A 9,182-nucleotide genomic window follows, 5' to 3' on the forward strand; every position below is an offset into this window, starting at 1 on the left:
TGAATCAGATCGGATGATGCGTAATCAAATTTTTCATATTCGGATTCAGATTAATAGTTAATTGAATCGGATTAGATCTTGGCCAATTCGACCTGTTGACAGGCCTATGCTATTCTGTTGCACCAGTTAACTGTCAGGACAAGTTCTACCTTACACCCAAACAAGCTAACTACAAACAATTGACCAAACCTCCAACAAAAAACTTGACATAGACCATTCTATCCAACAACTAGGAGTACAAGTTTTTACACCCATGCTATTACAACAATCCACGTCTTCACTTTTCTTTTTGTAGAATTGATTTTTGTTTTCCTTTGAATCTGCTTAGATTTGTGGTGTTCTGTTGTGCAAATACCTGACAAACTTACATCACTGCTACTGAGGAGTGTCCAGATCGATAATCTAAACAACATTTGGAATATCCAAGCACCTAAATGAGCTGCTCACATCCTTCTCAATTACAATCCAGTCTATTGCATCCCATTATTCGCTGAGATACACCTTATGAAGCCTAGTTGAGAGCTGCTCTGAACGCTGCCATTGTAGTTGCTATATTTTCTTAATTATTTTTTTTACTAGGAGTCTCTCGAAATGACAATCAACAAAAACAAGAAGTCAAATAAGAAAAAATGAACTATACATTCACAAATACGAAAGGTAGAAAGAATAATATTTCTTATTCTTATATTTTAAACAATGTATACACAACACCTCTATTTATAGGAGATACAAGGCATAAAATTAGGGACTGATTAGCTACTAATTAGCTACTGATTCTGAGGACTAATTAGCTACTAATTTTGATTCTAAATATAAACTTTCCTATTCTATAGTATTGACTAAATCTAAATATTTACAGCTGTGATATCCCAAAGAATTCAGTCATATCCTGGCAGAATTATTTCGTCCCATTTCCAACACTCCCCCTCAAGCTGGCTTGAATGTCTTCCATGGCCAGCTTGCTGATTAGGTGGTCGAACTACCTCTTGTGTAGTCCCTTTGTAAGAACATCTGCAATCTGCTCTGCAGTGGGTATACAAGACATGCAGATTAATCCCTTCTCAATCTTTTCTTTGATAAAGTGCTTGTCGACTTCCACATGCTTAGTTTTGTCGTGAAGATCAGGATTATAAGCAATTGTAATTGCTGCCTTGTTGTCATAGTACACTTTCATTGCCGATATTCTTGGAATTTTTAAGTCTTCTAGTAAGCTCTTGATCCACTCATCTAAATTCAGCTTCAACACTACTTCTAGCCACTACATTTTGTTTTTTACTCCGCCAAGTAACCAGATTTCCTCCACCGAAGGTATAGTAGCCTGAGGTAGATTTCCTGCCAGTGATGCTTCCAGCCCAATCCCCATCTGTAAATACTTCCACTTGAAGATGTCCTTGTTTTTTAAATATCAAATCTTTACCATGAGTTTCTTTTAGATACCTTAGGATCCTGTATGTTGCTTCAAAGTGCTCCTATCCTGGTGAATGCATGAATTGGCTTACTCTGCTTACTGCGAATGCTACGTCAGGATATGTATGAGATAAGTAGATCAGTCTTCCAACAGGTCTCTGAAACTAGTCTATATTCACCACGTCTTCAATTTTAGCATGTTGTAGCTTCAAGTTGGGCTCGGTTGGTGTTTCAGCAGCTTTACATCCGAGCAAGCCTATTTCTTTGAGCAAGTCAAGTGTGTACTTACGCTGAGTGACAAAAATGTCCTCCTTAAATCTAGCGAACTCCATTCCAAGAAAGTATTTTAGTGCTTCCAAGTCCTTTATCTCGAAATCTTTAACAAGTCCCTTCTTTAATTTTTCCAATTTGGCACTATCATTACCTATTAGAATTATGTCATCTACATAAACAATCAAGGTAGCTACTTTACCTTCTCTTGAGTGTTTATAGAACATAGTATGGTCTGCTTGGCTTTGACTGTATCCAAGGTTTTTTACAACCTTTCCAAAGCGTTCAAACCACGCCCTTGGGGATTGTTTGAGGCCGTATAGAGACTTGTTTAATTTGCAGACTTTATCTACACCAAACTTCTTCTCAGAACCTGAAGGTAGGTTCATATAGACTTCTTCTAGATTTCTATTTAAGAAGGCATTTTTTACATCTAATTGATGTAGATGTAGAGGCCAACTGTAATTAATAGCTAGTGACAGTAAAACCCAAATTGAGTTCATGTTGGCAACCGGAGCAAAGGTTTTTTGGTAGTTAATCCTGAGGGTTTGTGTAAACCGTTTTGCCACGAGTCTCGCCTTATATCTTTCCACGCTACCATTAGCTTTGCACTTCACTATAAATACCCATTTGCACCCTACTATCTTTTTGTCCTTAGGCAGATTCACTAACTTCCAAGTACCATTCTTTTCCAGAGCATTCATCTCTTCCATAACTGCTGATTTCCAATTAGGATCATCCAAGGCTTGTTTAATAGTTCTGGGAACAAACAGGTTAGATATTTTTAAAGTAAATGCTCTACGACTATTGGAAAGTTTATCATAGGATAAATATTTCGCAATGGAATGTTGGGTACATTTTCGAACTCCTTTCTTAATGGCTATAGGAAGATCACAATCTGTGGGTATAACATTAGATAAAACCGCTGAAGGAAATGGAGATGAAGTAGAGACAGATGAAGGAGGAACCAAATTAGGATTACCTAAACTACTCGAGGGACTTTTTCAAGAGATTCTGATTGGCTTTGTGGAAGAGTGGTTGATCTTTACTTTTTCTTTGAGTATTTTTCCGAGCATAAACAAAAAACTCAGGTTCGGGAACAGTTTGTTCCAATTGTAGTATTTCTCTCCCTGCTTGTGAGCCTTCTATGTTTGGAGAAGTTGGACTGGGATTTCTTTCATTCTCCATATCTTGAACACCTTGTTTCTGTGCTTGTTTTTCAAAAACAAGGGATGGAGATGAGAGAATAGGATTTGGTAAGGGATCCGAAGTTGTCTGCCAAATTTTTTCTTCCTTTCTCTCTTTCTCCCCCTGAAGAGAATTTTTGGTAAAATAGGATTGAGTTTCAAGAAAGGAGATAGACATCCATACTCACCCGAATTTTTTTTGTTTGAAGATTATAGCACTTTTAGCCTCTTTTGTTTGGAGCATACCCGATGAAAACACATTTTTTTGCTCTAGGATCAAGTTTGGATCAAAATTGGCTGGGTATGTGAACGAAAACAGTACAGCCAAAAAGTTTTAAAGGCAAATCTGAATTAATTCTGCAATCAGGAAAGGTTTTTTTGAAATATTCTAGGGGTGTAACATATTGCAAAACCCGGGTAGGCATTCTGTTAATTAAATAAGAGGTTGTCAAAATGGCATCTCCCTATAGATATTTGGGAACATACATAGAGAACATTATGACTCGAGCTACTTCCAGTAAATGCTTATTTTTTTTGTTTCAGCAATACCATTTTGTTGAGGAATGTCACAACATGTAGATTGATGAAAAATACCTTTTTTCCCTTAAAAAATTACCTAGATATTCATTAAAGTACTCTTTTTCATTATCAAATCGAAAAATACTGATTTTTGAATGAAATTGATTGTCAACCATTTTGTAAAAATCTTAAAACACGTTTTTTACTACATATTTGTCTTTCATCAAATAAACCTAGCAAAGTCGAGTGTGATCATCTATAAAAGTTACAAACCACTTTACACCAATCATGGTGGTAACCTTGGAGGGACCCCACACATCACTAGGAATTAAGTAGAATGGTTTAGAGGCACGTTAGGGTTTTGTAAGATAAGTAGTTCGATGGCTTTAAGATAAATAACAACTTTCACATAGAAAAGACAAACAATCTAAATTTTTAAACAAGTTAGGAAACAAATGTTTAAGATATGGAAAACTACGATGTCCTAGTCTAAAATGCCAAAGCATTATTTGCTCGCAAGCCGAAATTGAACTAATACTACAACCATAGCCTTGAGTTGTTTTATTACTGGATATGTCATCATCAAAGTAGTAAAGACCATTGCCAATCTTCCTCCCCAAGTTCCGGTCCTGAAATTCACGATGAGAGTTAAAGAAAACAACACGACAGTGAGAGTTTTTGGATAATTTACTGACAGACAACAAATTGTAGGCGAATTTAGGAACATGAAGGACAGAGTGAAGAGTAATATTTTCTGAAATTTTTATTTGACCTTTTCCTACAATGGGTGAGAAACTGCCATTAGCAATCCTAACTCTTTCACATTCAGAACAAGATAAATAAGTATTGAATAAAGAAGAAAAAGAAGTCATGTGACAAATTGCCCTCGAATCAATGATCCAAGAGACAGAATTTTGACTACAAGATAGAGGATAAGGATTGCTACTTGTCTATGCAAGAGAACCACTAGGAGTGCTGGATAAGAATTGGATTTTAGAAGTTTAAGAAGATGATCCATCTGCTCCTTACTGAACAGACTTACTTCAACCTCATTGGCATAGGAGGATGCATGAATTGGTCTGTCACTTGATTTGTTGCTCTTCCAAGTTGCAGGCTTCCTATGGATCTTCTAGTAGTTTTTCCGGGTACGGCGTGGTTTATTGCAATAATCACACCATACTTGAGATTTTTCATTTTGTTGTGGTTCAAAAAACTTGTTTGCACTTGCATTCGATGCAATCATGGTTGAGTTTTCCATAGGTGCAGCAGCTCCCTTTTTCCTAAGCATCACATTACTGCGGCTTTCTTCTCTCCAAAATTCAGCAAAGACATCACCAATAGGAGGCAGAGGCTGACGGCCAATTATTCTCCCTCTGACTTCATCAAATTCGATGTTCAAGCCGGCAAGGAATTTGTAGATACGGTGATTCTCCACCATCTTTCTGTTGTGATTGCAGTCCTCTGTTGACTTCCGCTAATAATCATTGAACATCTCCAAATCTTGCCACAGCCTTTTCAGAGAATTGAAGTATTTAGTGACACTATCCTCTCCTTGATAAATTTCACCAAGTTTAATTGTCAACTCATATATTTGGGACTGATTTCCCAAATCCGAATATATCTGGGTGATATTATCCCAGTGTTCTTTGGTTGTTGGATAACACATATAGTTGGAGCTGATGTTTTCTTCCATGGAATTCACTAACCATGTCATGACCATGGAGTTTTCAGCATCCTAGGTAGCATACGCCGAGCCCTCTCTATTGGTGCCTTCTTCTCTCCTGTCAAGTATCCGATCTTTCCTCAACCCTAAATGTACATCCAGACTGATTGAGACCAACGCAGGAAATTATCACCATCGAGTTTAATCCTGGTGATTTGCATCGAGTGAGAATCAGTGTCGAAGGCATGTTTCTCAATGTTTTTTGGTGAAGCAGTAACAGTGGATTCAAATGTGGTTTCTGACATGGTGAAGGACGGCTAGCAGGTTCTAATATTAACTCAAAAGGGTCAGAGAATAAGTCCCTAGCTCTGATACCATGAAAGCTAGAAAGAATAATAGTTCTTATTCTCATATTTTAAACAATGTACACAACACCTCTATTTATAGGAGATACAAGGCATAAAATTAGGGACTGATTAGCTACTAATTAGCTATTGATTCTGAGGACTGATTAGCTACTAATTAGCTACTAATTCGGATTCTAATATAAACTTTCCTATTCTATAGTATTGACTAAATCTAAATATTTATAGTTGTGATATCCCAAAGAATTCAGCCATATCCTGGCAGAATTATTTTCTTCCCATTTCCAACAGTCTACAATCACTATAAATCAAAAATCATGGGATCCCTATAAATGCTGGCGAAATGGAGGCCCAAAATGATGCCAACTAGCACACTATCCACATTGATTCCAAGTTTCCAAACTTGTCCTCAAAATTCCTCGCATTCATATCCAACCAAATAACCCAAAAGATTGTGAAAACCACACAAACCCACAACCCTCTCCTTTTACCTTTGAATCAACTAAAAATTAATTGAACACAAATGCCTGGCACCACCCAAAGAGTATTAACCAAACTATTGAACCTATACCAAAGATTCAAAGCCACTTGACAGTGCAAAAATAAATGGTCCAAAGATTCCTCACTCCTCTTACACATGATACACCATTGAGGACAGAGACAACAATTAGCCCTCCTTTTCTGAAATATGTCACTGGCCATGATTCTTCAATGAGAAAAAGACACACAAATATCTTCACTTAGAGTGGCAAGGTTGCTTTCTAGATTTTTTTTTTTTTTTTTTGTGAATAGAAGGAACGTTGGGCTTATCAATGATCTTATGAAAGAAGGATTTGCATGAAAGAACTCTAAAAGGAATTAATGAACCAAACCCGTTTATTACACACATTTGGAAGCAATGAGACTCCACTTCATCAAGCAAATATAACAAAGATGTAACCTCAAGGGTCACCGGATCATTACGATTTCTTATGAAATTGGAGTTCCATGAGATTGGAGCCAAACTAGAACAAGCTAAAGAGGCAATGGATGCATTATGAGAGAGCGACACGAAATAAATGTGGATATGCCACATCAAAAGAGGAATCACCCACCTAGCCGACAAGACTCCATCACGGTTGTTGTTCCTCCGACTATTATCCCCATTGCCATGTCGAGTACTCACACATCTAAGCTCCCAAAGGTAGAAGAAAAAGATGGCAAAACAAAAGAGACTGCTCAATATCACAAACTTTATTAGAGGCAGATAACCATCCCTAGCATCTGCTCAACCTTCTGACCTGCCCGCTCCGCTTGTGCAAACCCCTTTACCATCTCATGAACCTACTCCCACCGAACAATAGGTGGTGGAAGTTGGTGATTAGGGCTGTTCATAAATGTGTCCGACCTGGTTAATCCGACTGACCCGGGCCGACCCGCCATTATGCGGTCGATTTCGCTGCATACTTTGGTCGGATACGAGTGTAAATAAGGCAAAAATTCAAGTCTCAGTTTGGTCATGAAATTCAAAAGTTTTAATCCGAATTAAATCCAACCAACCATGAAAATTTATCAAATAAAATATTAAACAGTTTTGACCGTTTGCCTCCTCACATTTAATGCATTTCTCTTTGATTAGAGACTTCCAATAGTAGTCTGTTCCATTATTCAAAGTCTTTGTCTCTTTCTCTCTCTCTCTCTTCCTCTCTCATTATTTCTGTTAGATTAGACCTTTCATCTCCTTTCACTCTTGTCAATAACTCCTCTTTATATGTTTCAAAAAATAACTCATCTTTTTTGCCTCTCTCTCATTATTACGTTACAACTCTCTCACTCTCTTTTCTTTTGGTGGCTCTCTCTCTCTATCTCTAATTATTCTCTTTGACTTTTCCTCTCCTCTTTACTCTTATCAATAACCCTCTTTTCTCTCAATATTTCAAATAAACTCTTTCCCATCTCTCTCTCTACTTCGGTCCAAAGAAACTCTCTCTCTCTCCTATCATATGTATCCCATTTTTTGAATGCATTCTGCTAAAATATATATATATATATATTGTATATGAGATGGCGGTGGTGCGTTGAGCTCATGGTAGAGATATTGCAATGGCAGAGACGGTGGTTACTTTTTTGTCTCACTTTGTCTTCTATCCCCCTCAACCCCTTATCTTCTCCTTCCTCCTCCAATTGCCTTCTCCCTAAACCCTCTCCTCTCTCCATCTTTGATTATCCTTTCTTGAAACCCCATCCCCTTCTCTCTCCGTCTCTAATCTTCTTCCCAAGAACTCTCAAACCCCCCATCCCCTTCTCCTATGATTCTGTTGAATTAAGGAAGATGCTAGAGTTACACCACCGACCGAAGCCCAGCCATTTTTTCTACAACCTGAAGATGCCAGTTTCAAAGCAACAGTTGGACGAGTTTGGTTTATATTTTCCCCAAACCGATGTTGTCAATTCGATTGTCGGTGACCGAAAAAATCGAGCCAATCCGACCCGTGAACAGCCTATTGACGATTACTCTCCTCAATGGCCTTTGCAACAGAAACAAAAGATGGCCACTATAGCTTTTTCATCCCCTATTCATGTAGTAAAGTATCCTCCTTCGTGCCCTAAGTTGAAATATAGGGAATGTCTAGTGGATTTGGGGGCAGTGTCCTCAGCTCCCCGATGCCATTGGCCACTCACTGCTTCTTCCCACTGATGTGGAGAAGTATCAAGGTCAGACCAATCCCCTGCTTTTTAAATGGGTAATCCAGAATGTTGTGGTAAGTTCCTTCCTCTTTGTTTGGTAATCACTTGTTTGATATGATTTTACACTTGTCTCATGTTAGCTCAATTATTTTTGCTAATCATGCAACAAATATATGTGGCCATGCATAGGCTGGAAAGGTTGGAGGTTGTTTGGGTTTTCAAGAAGAGTCACCACCTCTAGCAATTGAGCAAAGTTGAGAAGATCAATTGGGTACTCACTAAGGCAAACGTAGTTACAAAGAAGGCACTAGCTAGTGTCGAAGAGAAGGTAAAGGCTTCTGAGAATAAGCTAGAAGAAGCATATTTGAAGATGGAAAAGCTTCGAGTTGTCGAGGGGACCACTTTGTAGATTGACTGTGAGGCTAGAGAGGAGTATAAGAAGTAGGTGTTGGAGTTGTAGGACTCTCTCTTTAGGGCCAGCTAGAAAGATGCCTTGGAGAAGGCTGGGCTCATAGCAACACTTCAAATATATCTTCTCCAATGACTTAGCTACACATACACTATTGGTCTCTAAAGTAAGCACTCAACACCACTTTTGTCCCCAATGTTATGATTGTGCCTTTTTAATCCAAGTTTTCAATTTAATTTTAAATAGTCCAATTATTAACTTCCGTCAAATTTGATAACAAAACCCCTTTATTTTTGGTAAAATGATGGTTTTGTCCTTCGGCTTTTCTACTCCAACTTTCTTCTCTCTTCTTTATAGCAACCTCTTTCCTGTCTTATTTTTGTCTTCTCCTACAACTCCCTCACACAAGCCTATTCCCACTTAATCGCCCAATCCTCGACCGCTACTGGAACTTCTCTTTCTCAATTTATATAAAATATATATTTGCATGTTTTGATGGTGGATTTATACCCACCCAATCATTATTTTTCTTTGTGTGAGATGGTTTCAAAGGTCAAGGAGCTTGGAAAGTTTCAGGATGTTGAGATGCAGAGATCGATGAAGCACCGGTAGACTTCCCTAGGCTGCATATTAGAGTCCGACACATGTTGGACACCGACACGCAATAGACACATGTTCGACACGCTGTCTAACGT

Source organism: Camellia sinensis, chromosome 5 (genome assembly GCF_055761805.1).
Source record: "Camellia sinensis isolate YWXY chromosome 5, ASM5576180v1, whole genome shotgun sequence".
NCBI lineage: Eukaryota > Viridiplantae > Streptophyta > Magnoliopsida > Ericales > Theaceae > Camellia > Camellia sinensis.